General features: G+C 37.9%; 1 protein-coding gene across 3 annotated transcripts in view; it reads left to right on the forward strand.

Moving 5' to 3' along the window:
- The window catches only part of XKR4 (XK related 4), a 430,037-nt gene extending 418,029 nt beyond the window's left edge, over window positions 1-12,008 (forward strand). Inside the window, exons 4-5 of one of the 3 annotated variants that reach the window (XM_064384193.1) lie at window positions 3,929-3,957; window positions 6,469-12,008. The gene's annotated coding sequence lies outside the window, so the exon portion shown is untranslated. Of the gene's footprint in view, window positions 1-384; window positions 3,259-3,928; window positions 3,958-6,468 lie in introns of those variants that run through there. The other 2 variants (XM_021672230.2, XM_064384192.1) reach the window with 2 other exon arrangements.
- Window positions 12,009-12,849: the final 841 nt, after the last annotated feature.

The following is a 12,849-nucleotide window of genomic DNA, read 5'->3' on the forward strand; positions in this document are numbered from 1 at the left end:
ATACTGTAAATACTCTGTTATCCAACATACCTGAAGATGATGATGTTTTAGTTAGGCATGAATTCTTGTTAAGGCAAGAACATATCCACCATGTGATGAATTACAACCTTTCAAAAGATTACAAGAGCAACTTACTCTAGAGATAAATTATGATTTAGCCTTGCTTCCATGATTCAGGAAGTACTACACTGCCATCAGACTGTTGTGGTAATAACAACTTTTACTCATTTTCTGCATGAAAATCACAAATAACAGATAACAGAGAGTTTAAAGTATTCGGATTTAAAGAGACATCGTCAATGTACAAAGAAACAGAGTTTGATTTTTGTATTTATATTGTAATTCTAATATTTCCTTTTCAATCTGCTGTTAAATCCTCCACAGATAGTAACTGGAGAATCCCAAAGAAAAAATAATGGAAATGCTGGGTTCCTTATCTGCAGGCTCGTTTCCGTGTCTGAGTCCACTTTGATTCCGTTTGAGAGGAAGATCTGCTCTTACTCACTTTTTGCATAGGAACAGGAAATTTTCTAAAGGAACAGCATTATTATTTGTTTTATTTTCAAACCTGCATTTCTAAATATGAAACCATGTTTAATGAATATATATAATGTGCGTGTGTGCATATCTTAACCATAGTAACACTTTAAGTATTTGTGTGAAAGAAAAGGACTTTTTCCACGAAAGTCAAAGTTTGGTCCACCAAAATGGCTGTGTCCTTTAAATCCTCTTTGCCTACTTACTTAACTACGTACTGTCTAGTTCAGTAACACCGACTTTGCAGACACTTAGTTGCTACTCATTTATGATAAATGCTGTTAACCCAACCAATTTAATAAATTCTCTTACTGACACGGCACGAAAATGTAATTCAAGAATTAGCACAAGATACTCTGAAAAGTAAAATGAAGTATTTATGGTTAATTTCTAAATGCCCAATTTACTTTTCTCTATGAGTAAAGGAAGTGATTGCACATACCAATTAAAAGTGAATGGGAATAATTGAAAGCTCAATGGCCTTTTAAAAAAAATGATATGTATATATAATATATGCCTTTCTGTACATACATTTATATGTATGTATATGAACACACTTTCCAACTAAAGTAACAGGGACGAAAAGGATAAAGTATATACTGCTTTTGAATGCATATAAAATGGTATGTTATTGATACATAAACTTTTAGAAAAGAAGCATTTTCCTACTCCTTTTTCAAAACGAACCCAAGCTTGCAGTCCATGTATAAGACCAACACTTTCAAACTTCAGTTGGGAATACTTAGATATAATTCAGCACTTCTTAGTTCGAATGAGCTTTATCACTTCTTAAGGATCTCATCTTTTAAACAGCTGAATAAAATATTTCTGTGTCATTTCAAAGTTTCTTTCTCTGAACAGACTGAATTGAGCAAAGGAAACGTCTCTGTCCTTACCAGGATTGTGTAAGGCTACACATTTGCTTTTAAATGTACCAAATGCCATTGAATGGAAACAAGTCCTGACACAATGTTTAGACAAGAATCCAGAGATTTTTTTCTAATGAACCATTTTCTAGACTAAATATACGCTCCCTTGCAATTTCCACATATCTTTGCTATTAGCCATTGCTGTTTCTATATAAAGCTTGGATAAGACGCCTGCATTTTTATGTGCTAACGAGAATTCCTTAAAGCCTTTTTAAAAGTAGCTCAGACTGTCATTCAGATTATAGCTCAGAGGATGGTTGAAGTGCATGGTGAAAACATAGCAGGACTGGGGTGGTCATTCCTGTAATTTCAGTGACGGATGCAGATCAACGTTCCTTTGTCTCGGCAATCCAATGTCATTTTTTAAAACAATCAAAATGATCGCTTGTGTCAGCTTCCGACTCATAACACTCCTTCTCCCACCTGACACTCCAGTGTTTCAAAATGGCCAAGCTGGGCGATTCCACTCTATTCCCCATTTCTGCTTGTCCAGACCTGTATCGGGCCATGAAATGTCCTGAGCATTCATTCGAGTGGCATCTCTCCTCCTCACACAGGCACCTGGGTGGCAGCATCAGGCCACCGCAGAGCTCTCTGTGTTGACATACGTCTTCTCTAGTTGCTGTTCTAAAAATGGGCACGTGGCAAGACTCTCAAATAACAGCCTCGACAGTATCATTACTCATTCTAAAGTAAAACTGCAGAATATGGGTGGAATTGTATAAAAACATAATGAGCCATTTAATTTTGCTAATTGAAACAATTAGGCTAGCACGCAAGCAGGCTGCTCTCACAGCAGAAAGCCACATGGAGGAAGCGCCAAACAGCCATTTGCCCACAGAAATGAGGGGTTCAGAAACTCTCCCTAGAGTGTTTGAGGTGTCACGTTGTTTCATCATCCATCCGAAGCTCTTTCTCTAGATTCCACATGGAAAAAAAAAATCAGATTATATGCAGGCAGTGACCTAGCCCATAAATATAAAACTTTAGTCAACCTTGAGGCCTATATTCTGCTAGACAAGAGATGGCTTAATGTCCCTAAAATATTTTAACAATATACTGACAGCCTACGTGACAAACAAGCTGCCTAAATCGAGTTTTGCTTTTGGGTATTTCATTTCCCTGTAGATTTTCTTCCGGTTCCATCTCCCATATTGAGAGTAGCTCACCACAGTGGAGGGTTTATTGCGCTACCTAGTGCTGGGCTAAGAGCTGTATCTGTGTGGTTTCACTGAGTCCTCACTGTCATCTGTGAGTTAAGTGTCATTTACAGATGACAAAATTTTGGCTTAGAGATGTCAAGCAATTTGCCCAAAGGTCCCACAGATAGGAAAGAGTGGGGCTGAGAGTTGAGCACACAATTTAACAACTGCAACTTCCGGAAGCCCAGCGACTCTTCCCACAAAATCTATTTATGATTTGGCAAGTCTTCAGAAGAAGCAGGATCATGGTCTGATGATCAAATTTTTCCAAAAAAAAAAGTATTTAAACGTCAAAGATGTCTTTCAAAATGAAGAGTTAAAAATGTAATAGTCAATGATGAGAAATGGAAGTCTCAATCACCTGTAACTAAATTTTACCTTTATTCTCTAACTCATAGTAGGACGATAAATGCTATTGTTCCATTCCAGGCAACTGCCCCCCTTCTATGGCTCCACTATGTATTCAATTAAGTGACAAATATAAATTAACCTGATGCCACTTCTCTTATATTTTATATGTGCATGCTGCTGTCATCCGGTTAAGCAGACTGAAAAAACAATCTACTTTGGCATTCTGATGAGATAGAGAGAGAGGAAAAGAGGGAGGGAGGGAGGGAGAGAGGAAGGGAAGGCAGGAAGGAAGAAAAGGAAGGAAAGAAGGAAGGAAGGAAGGAAGGAGATCTAACAAGTCCTTGAGGTGATGTTTTTATATTATAAGGTAATTCTGTTTCACTGTCATAATTTTTCCCTAAATTTTGTTTAATATCTTGCAGGTCACAAAATTTAATATTTAAGAGGATTATTAAACCGTTAGCTTTAACGATCATATAAGTCTAGGAACTTTATCTTAGTGTTAGATGCAAATAATACTGCAAGTGTAGACCAAATATTTGTCAAATGAACTTATAAAATAACTGATGTGTTCTTTCCCTTCTCACTTTAGATGTAGCATGTCTGAAGGTCTGCAAGATGACAGAGTTGTAACCCATTCAATGATGTTGTTGCCTAGTAAGCTGTGTGTGTGTTGTATGAACTGATACTAAAAAGGTAGCCGATAATAAACCAAAAATTTTCTCAACACTGGTGTTTATTTTTAAAAAATCTTCAACAATCAATATGAATGTAATGTATTAAAATACAAGTAACTATCTTCCTATAAACAGATATTTATGAATTTATGTAAAATTAGAAGTCACTGATTTTTACAGGAAATAGCATGTAAAAGAAATCTAAGTGTTGCTTTATCACTTTATTTTATAGATCAGACAACTGAGATCCAAAGAGAACAGGTAATTTATATAATCAGGATTACACATTACACTTCTGTTTTTTCCCTGAATCATTTATTCAACAAGTATGGCCTCTATGACTCGTATGGCTAGGTAATGCACAGTCAAGCACAAAAGGAAAGTTACATTGGAGTAACTCACAGTCTGTTTATTAGCAGCACAATCATAGTTTTCTGACATCGGCTCTTACTCTTTTCTACTCTACCACACTGCTGCTTCTCTTCTCAACATCTATATTTAATTCCATATTACAGCACGAAAGAAACACAGCTTTCCTAAGACTATGCAGTCATGTGTCACTTAAGGATGGGGATACGTTCTGAGATATGCATCTGCAGGCAGTTTCACCATTGTGTGATGGAATGCGCTTACACAAGCTTAGATGGTAGAGCCTACCTCGCTCCTAGGCTGTATGGTACAGCCTATTGTCCCTAGGCTACAAACCTATACACCATGCTACTGTACTGAATACTGTAGGCAATTGTAACACCATGGTAAGTATTTGTGTGTTTAAACATAGAAAAGTTACAGTTAAAATACAGCATTATCGTCTTATGAGATCGTTGTCATATGCGCAGTCTGTTGTTAACCAAAAATCATCGTGTGACACATGACTGTATTATGTAAGCCTCACAGTAAACAATTACCACATAAAGTAATGATGACAAACATAAAGTAACAACACAAATACAAAACACTCAATACTAGATGAGTGCCTAGAAAGAGAAAATAATTTTATAATTTGTTTATGTAACCATCCAACACTAGATATTTTTAAATCGATGTCACAATGCAACAAGAAAAAAATTAAAATACTCTCTTGGCACGTAGTATTTGATTGAAAACAATCATTTTTGGATAAACTTTGGAGCAATTCTTGAGAATTTCTTTCAAGAAAAAGCATGAAACTGAAGGGTTTGCAAAAATTCTCTGATTTCTCAAGAAAGCACTCTTCAACTGTATTTCTCCAGCATACTGGTCATTTAGGAATAACAAATTTCCAGACATAAACGTCAGCTGTTGCTCGAAAGCCTTTCCTCAGATGCCCAGAAGAGCAAGCAGCACATGCTGCGTGACAATGTCAGGAGTCAGGAGAGCCAGCCCCAGCTCCCTGGGGAAACCCACACCGGCTTTGTCTCCATTTCCATTCTCTCCTGCAATGCAGCCCTGAGTGATTGGCTTCCCACACATGTAAGGAGTATATTGTTAAACATCACCATTAACTTGTATAACTAATTTTCCTTATGTGAAATAATTCTTGTCAGGGAATGGGGAATGTATAAGCCCATTGGCCCTCTATGGAGTAGAAGAAAAGAGGGAAGAAAGTGTATTAACGTTTATGAATACAGTATAATTCAAAGAATTCCTTGGTGAGTCACATTATGCATTAATAAAAGAGTTGACCTAATAAATGTTACAAGGTACCATGATTTCTAGGTTCATGCTACCATTACCACATTCCTTGCTACAATTATTGCTATTTTAGTCACTAGATCAGACAAAAAGAAGCATGTAGTTACTGATATGGTATTTGCTAAGCAAAGATCTTGTTTAACAAAGCAAGTCAACATCAAAACTAATTAATCAAAATATTAAGCAAATATTACAAACACAATACTGACACAAAATTTTCTCTTGTGCTAGTAATTGAAGCACATCATCTACTGTTATTAGGATTTCAGAAAACATAAAGTTTTGTGTTTGTATTATATTTCCATCTACCAAATTAAGTTGGTCTTCTCCTCTCCATTGCTTGATTTACATTAAAATGGATTTAATCACATTATTACTTCATTTAAGTACTACAAATGTTACCAGATAGAGATGTGATTAAGCTAATTTAATTTACCCATTTAGTGGCATTCTAGTATGGAGCTGTATCAAATCAACACTTTTAATTATTTCAGATTAATTCATTTATCAACAAGTTCTAAAACACTACTACATGTGTTGAAAATATAGTTTGGGTTTCTATGATTGTAATCAAAATTCCTATTTTGGTCACACGCCAGTAGAACGCATCTTAACACCAGCATTGCAAGCTATTGTGATTCTGGAAAATGAGCACTTTGTGTGTTGAGCACTGTTGTATTCACTTAGCAATTAACCTTTGACCTGTCGTTTTCTGCTGAGCCCCTGGTGATGTTTTTCACTCTATTCAAATTGGGAGCAATAATACACCTTCATATAACCAAAAGAGGCCTGTCAGCTAGTGAAAGAATTGTCATTTTCTATCATTCTTTTAAAAATTAAAACATTCAACTTCCCTTATTAACCTTTCCACTGCATTGTACATAAAAGAGGAAATGGATTTCTGAAGTATGTTTTGAAAGCCTGGGGTGGAACATTTTCTGCGGTCTCAATCAGAGGTTTGGGACTCTGTGGAAAGACGTAAATCCCTCCTGCTGTAGGAGGAGGGAAGGCAGCAGTGAGCTGTCACTCAGAAATACAGTCTCCGCTGTCACAAAGCTGCATGTTGCTGATGCTATCGATTCCCTTCTTTTTCTACAGAAACATCTTGGAGCTTGTCAAGCTTTACTGGAGGTGGTTTGCAGTTAACTAATTCAACAGACACTTTAATCTTGCAAATTCTTGACTTGTAATATTGTAACCAAGCTCCTGCAAGGGAACGTTAATCAGTGAGTGGAAAAGGAGCACTTCCATTCAGCCTCAGCCGCAGTTCCACCACGTGCCCCGGCCTGAAGAAAGACCTCTGTGAAGCGGAGCCCAGTGAATCCCTGCTACCTGCTTCTCCTGCTCATGCTATGAATATTCATCTGCTTCCTTTGTTTTTTCCAGTAAGCGCTGTTTTGAAAAAAAAGAAAAAAAAAAATTCCTGGGGCTTGCATAGCTCAGAGAATGGGGTACTCCACCTTGGAGACTTGCTTTAAATGGATTCAAATCCACATGTTGGAAATGAAAATAATGTCACTGTCATCTGTGGAATAACTGATCTGAGTACTGCTTTTATTTCATTTCTTGAGACTACCGTTTTCAGCATTGTAATAACCAATTTATAAAAATTGAGTTTTTATTTAATTTCAGGGGTAAAATCTGCATGGGTGTAGCTACTGAATAATTTGATTCCTGCCTTCCTAGGTGGTGACATTAGCAGTTCCAAACCGAGATCCATTTCTGTGTGGAATCGGCTATCCTGTTGCTTCTCAGCCCTGCAAAACCTTGGTTACGAGCTCAAAGATCACAAATCTGATGTTCTTAATGACTAAATTTTGGCTTAGAGGGAAACAGGTCGTCTCTTAATTTAAGACATGGTTCTTTCTCCCTTGTTTCTGTTTTTTTTTTTTTTTTTTCCTTCAAAGCAAGATTTGCGTTGCAAGATAAGAATGAAGTTACCAGGTCATAATTTCAGAGTATGTGAGAGAGTGAGGCCTCCAGATGTTCTTGGAAAGTTTTCTGTCTAATCTTTTGGTATAACCATTTCAGGAGTTAGCCCTAGATGAAAGAATAGAAGTCATCAGATTTTTCAACAAGCAGTCTAGAGGAAGATTGAGAAGAGGCAAGAATTTTCTTGTGTTTCGCAGATGTTTCTCCTCCCTAAGCTTTCACCTTGGTGGTCATCACCAAGATGTATAATAGCAAGCACTGCTGAATGATCTTCCCAGTTATCAGCACTAGGATCACAGCAAGTCTGTTTTTAGAACTAGCTCTTGGCACAAGCACCGACATAAAATTGGGGGGAAAAGCGGTATACCACCATGTGACTTATTTTCAATTGCCAGGCAGCGAAAAGTAACAAGTTAAAGAAAATATTCATTTTCTGAACCCCAGAGTCCACATACGTACAAAGATACTGTAATATACAATGAGGCGGCCAATCGTGGGGATATAGGAGCTATAGACAGCCCTCTTGAGCAAGGTTTATGGGTAAGACTTACTCTACCGTGATTGGGTGTTGGGTCAGAGGGTTTCTATTAATGTAGAGGACCAAGTATACTGATGAAGAGAAAACCTGCCAGTGGTTCATCCAGAGTATTTACCTTTTCACAGAGCAGAGAAGTTCAAGATAGTCACTGCCAGTCCATAACTGTAACAACAGACATATCCCCTTTGGAAAGGCCAGGGCCTGACCCAAGTGGGAAGATAGAGATGTCGGTGGTGTCATGTCTAAGACTGATGCTCTCATTAAGGGAACTCATTCCCTCCGATAGTTCTCCTTGACCACTGGCCCCTATGGGCTCTGCAGGAGAGCTTCTGATGGGTTCTAAGATAAGGTATTTTAAGGTATTGTAAGTCATTCTTGTTTGTAGAGCATGAACCATTTAACCATCCCTCCTTTTGAGAGCAATGAGATTCAGGGTTACCATGGCCTTACTCATCTTCCCACCGTAAATATATCATGATGTCACAAGACCCTCTGTGTCCAAACGTACTAAACTGGGCTTACAAGCATTCGAATCTTTCACTCATATTGTGAATCTCAATTGTGCCCGTCACCTAGTCTCTCTGTTCCCAAACTGGAAAAGAATAATTTTTGTGAAAATAATTTTCAGAATAATGGAAGTGGAAAGAAATAGACAGTTAAGCAATTTCTCAACATAGACAAAACCACTGGACCATTGATAGCCCTCAAGCTCTGACTTTTCCTCCTAAGTTTCTTTTCTTTTGGGGGCTTTCAACACCTGAATTTTCCAGATGATTGCTGAACCATCTTCACTAAAACAAAGTAGACGAGGTGTTAATAAAAAATAAAGACTGTCCGCATGACTGTAAATATTGCGATGAAAAGTGGCGAAGTAGGTCACTCAGCTGGTAAATTCGGTCTTCATGATATCAAACTTATGGATATTTGGAAAAGTCAAGATGTTTGAAGCATACGGTTTTCTATCTGGGTGTCTGGTGTCGTTCTAGATAGACTGCTCAGGTGTTGTGAGTAACGGAATTGAACTTTCTCGTGCAGTAAGCAATTGCTGGTCATATTCTGCTGCCAGAAGTCTCTTTGTTGTGCAAAGAGAAATAATGCAGAGCAAATGTTATTTAATTTTTATTTACTTTCGGCGAACACATAAATGGAAGAGGTCAGGCAGGCTGTCCTGGGCGTTCTGGGCCTGGGTGAGGCACGCCCTGCTTCACTCTGCCGCTGCCAGGGAAGAGACTTTCTGTTCAGTCTTCGCCATCTTTTATAAATTTTATCATTGCTCTTCTGCTGTTCCTATCATCTTAGTTATTCGCAAAGTCTACTGGATAAAATGGCTTGAAGGAAGTATAAGTTTGTTAAGTTTTTGTTCTTCAAATGGAAGTTTTAATTTTAAGCATTCCTTAAGATATTTTTTAAGCCTAAAAATAGTTCAAACTGCTTGACAAAATTATTTCGTGGTGAATTTTATGGTGTTGATAGAAGTAAAAGCTATTTTTCCCAAACAAAATACCGTACCTAGTTTTTTGGGTTTCGTTTGTTGATGTCATGCCAATTTTCAAGCACCAACTGGTTACCACAAATATGGGAATATTTACTGATTTCTTTGTAGTCATCATTAAAATTCCTGGGGAAAAAGAAAAAAATTACATCAAAGGAAAATTCACCTCCCAGAAGTTTGAAACGTTCATCCTGACTCTTCCATTCCCGATTTTTGTGGACATTTCTTCATTGTGACAGTGAGAAGTCGATCTTGTTTCTCCTGATTTGACACTGGGCTGGTGAGCATTGTCTCAAATTTTGTGCTAACCTCATTTACGATCCTGAAGCTTAGCGGAAAAAACAGGTAAACTATTCGGACCCGTTTTCTTTAAGAGCACTTTTGCTGCAGAACTTGATACAAATGATTGACCATGAGTAGGGACACAGAGAATGGAAAGGTATTCAGCTATGCAAAGATAATTGAAGGGATTTCCAGAGAAAACCTAAACGTTTTGAAGATTTGTAGGTAGGGTTTTGATTGTGTCACATTCTACACTCGGTGCCAAGTTAGAATGACTTTACGGGGAAGGCAATAAAATTCCTTGTTGGGGCCTTTCTTCCCTCACATGCAGAATGTTTTCATGAAAGCAAATGGATCCTCCACTTTGTGTAGCAAGGAACGCCCCCATGCCCCACAGCATCGTCACCGTCAGTCCCATCGCAGATGTGTGTACCAGCCCAATTCAGTTTTGCTTTCCTTTTTACCTGAGATCTTTACTTCACCAAATCCCATTTCAAATCTTTTTACCTTCATGTTACCAACAGGATGCTTAGTTGAATCAGCAACAATGAGGTGACAATCAATTGGCCTCCACAAAAGTATGAGTCGTTTTATTCCGTGATCTTTGGTAGTGTGATAATCAATGGAATTTATGGTGTCGGAGAAAACCAAAAATCCCTGTGTTGAATATAGTGACTGTCTTAAATATCTTATTCTACAAAACGATATCCTTTTACACTATGGGATGGATTCCTTTCTGGATGCAGGGATGGGAGGGGCTCTGGGTCAGTGATTGGGACAAAGGAACTGGGAATCTCTGCACGCCTGATCCCCAATCCCTGGTCCATCTCTCCAGCCTCGAAAATTCACCCTTGGCCTCATTTTTCCCATATGCAAAAGAGAGATATTTATTTACCTACCTCATCGGGGTGTTGTAGCGATTAGCTAGAGTTGCTAAAGTGCTTGTAGGTTAGAAAGCGCTGTCATTCCTGAGAACTGGCATTAACAGAGGAGAGCTGTGCACAGCGCGGGGTAACTGGAGTCTGAGAAACACAATAGCAATAACTCACCGAGCAGAGAATACAATGGTTCTTCACCGCTATGTAAAACCAACGCTTTTCCTTCAGAGGTCTATGTATAATTTTCTTCAATGATTAGCTTTTTAATGAGACAACTCCCTTTTGTCCAGACATTGAGAGGCTTCATATAAACTGACCATTTTCCTTTTAACCAAACTGAATTTTACTAAATGTTTATTAAAATGCATCCAGAAAACTGGTCTCCTCCTGATGCCTGGGGGACTTGCATGCCTGATCCCAAGCTGCTTTTTTCAGAATGCGTGCATGATGCCCAGTTCTGTACTCATGATCACCAGGGGGCGTTCTGAAATCCACTACGGGGGGAAGATTTTTAACAGCTATTACTGAGATTAGAGTTGGAGTCATTTCCATTGAGTTTCCTCTTCACCCCAAAGATGACACAGCTTTACAACCCAATAAAAGAACGTAAAGCCTCATTTCCACCTGGAACTCCTGAATTGATTCATTTTCATGTTATAACCACATTTCAAACATTTTGGAGAAGCTTTTACACAGGGCCTCAGCTATATATTGATATAAATGCGCTTACTTGTGCTTAGATGGAAATTCTACTGAAGCATAAAGGAGACAGCGAAAAAACAACATCAGAGAATATTCCCGTATAACTTCCCCAAAAGTGACAAGTTTTCTTGTACTTAAAAGTTTAATCCTGATAAGAACTAATGCTAATGAACATGATTTTGGTTTATAAATATTTGTCATTTTTGAGACATAGAAGCAATATTGCGATATAGGAATACACCCATAAAACTAGACTAGCAAAGCAGATGTTTTTAGGACGTGGCTTTATGAGGCAAAGTTGTACATCAACATTATCATTGTGCCCTTATTTAATGATTAGATTCCATTGTGAAAAAGAAAATTGCATAGTCTTAGAAATATAAAATGGGTTTCGGAAAGTTTACCTTGAGAAGTGGATTTGAAATCATCTTGTGCTTAGAGCTGAAGATTCACACTCAATATAATCTCTTCTGGATTCTAAAATATAATTGGCAGTGATATTTCAAAGCCTTAACATTTTCAGATGGTTAATTAAACATATCTAATGCATGGTATTAAACTTTCTGAAGCATGAATTTAACCTAGGCAATTACCTGATTTATTTTTTTAAAAGTTTGTGCTGCCATACCAGATTGAAGTATTGTTTTTGTAAACTAATGACATGAGAATAGTGAGTCAAAAAATAATTGGGATTGTCCTTTTCCCCCCGCCCAGTTCCTAGTCTCAGTACTCTCCCAACCGGAAGTGCAGCAGAATATCCTTTTTGCTATGAAGGGAAATACTGTGTTTTTATTTGTTTTGCACAAGAAAACTGGTGTTGGACTAGATACAGGGGCCCGGAGGAAGGAAGTGGCAGCTTTGCAGGTGGGGTGACCAGGATGGGAGGAAGAGAATTGGGTGAATATGTCATGGGAAGATTTTACCACAAAGAGACAAAACAGAATTGCAGCATGTTGGAGCGGACAATGCTTTGAAATGATAGAGTCCAGATTCTTCACCAAACAGATGAAAAGACAAGTGGAGACAACATGTAACTGAGATATAAGCTACACATCTTATCACTGGGAGAAAGGAGACTTCAGCCTCTTTTCAAGGCTTTCTAGACCACATGGAACTCCCCAGAGCCCTCCTTGAAAATAAGAAACTCTTTTAGAAAAACTAAAAGTTTTCAGCAAAGATTCATGTGGTTATGCTGCCGAGGACCAGTCATTCTGTACACGTCACATATGTGATGCTTTCTAAATGTATTAATTGTTGTCAACATTCATAGCTACTTCCCATTAACATTCTAGTCCATGAACAAGTGATAGAAACAATGGAAATTTTCTTTTGATCAAAAGAAGTGTCTCCCAATTAATTTATGTCTGTTAGTACTCCTGACATATTATTGTCACCACAAGATTCCTTTTATATCTAGATGCTTCACATAAGAAAAGAATGAATCATTTGGTCAATTTCTTATTGAAGATCCCATCTAAAGCCTTTCTTTGGTAATGAGGGCAGAAAGAGACCATAGCCATTCTTGGATGAGAACCTTGCCTCTACTAAATAGTTTCTGCTTTTCCTCTCAGTAGCCAGACAGCGCAATAGCCTAGGGAGAGATTCGATGAAGGATATGCAAATAATGTTTTTCCCATTCTCAGAACAAGACAGCA

The sequence above is a fragment of the Aotus nancymaae genome, unplaced genomic scaffold (genome assembly GCF_030222135.1).
Source record: "Aotus nancymaae isolate 86718 unplaced genomic scaffold, 86718_ANA_hifiasm-v0.15.2.pri h1tg000036l, whole genome shotgun sequence".
Classification (NCBI taxonomy): domain Eukaryota; kingdom Metazoa; phylum Chordata; class Mammalia; order Primates; family Aotidae; genus Aotus; species Aotus nancymaae.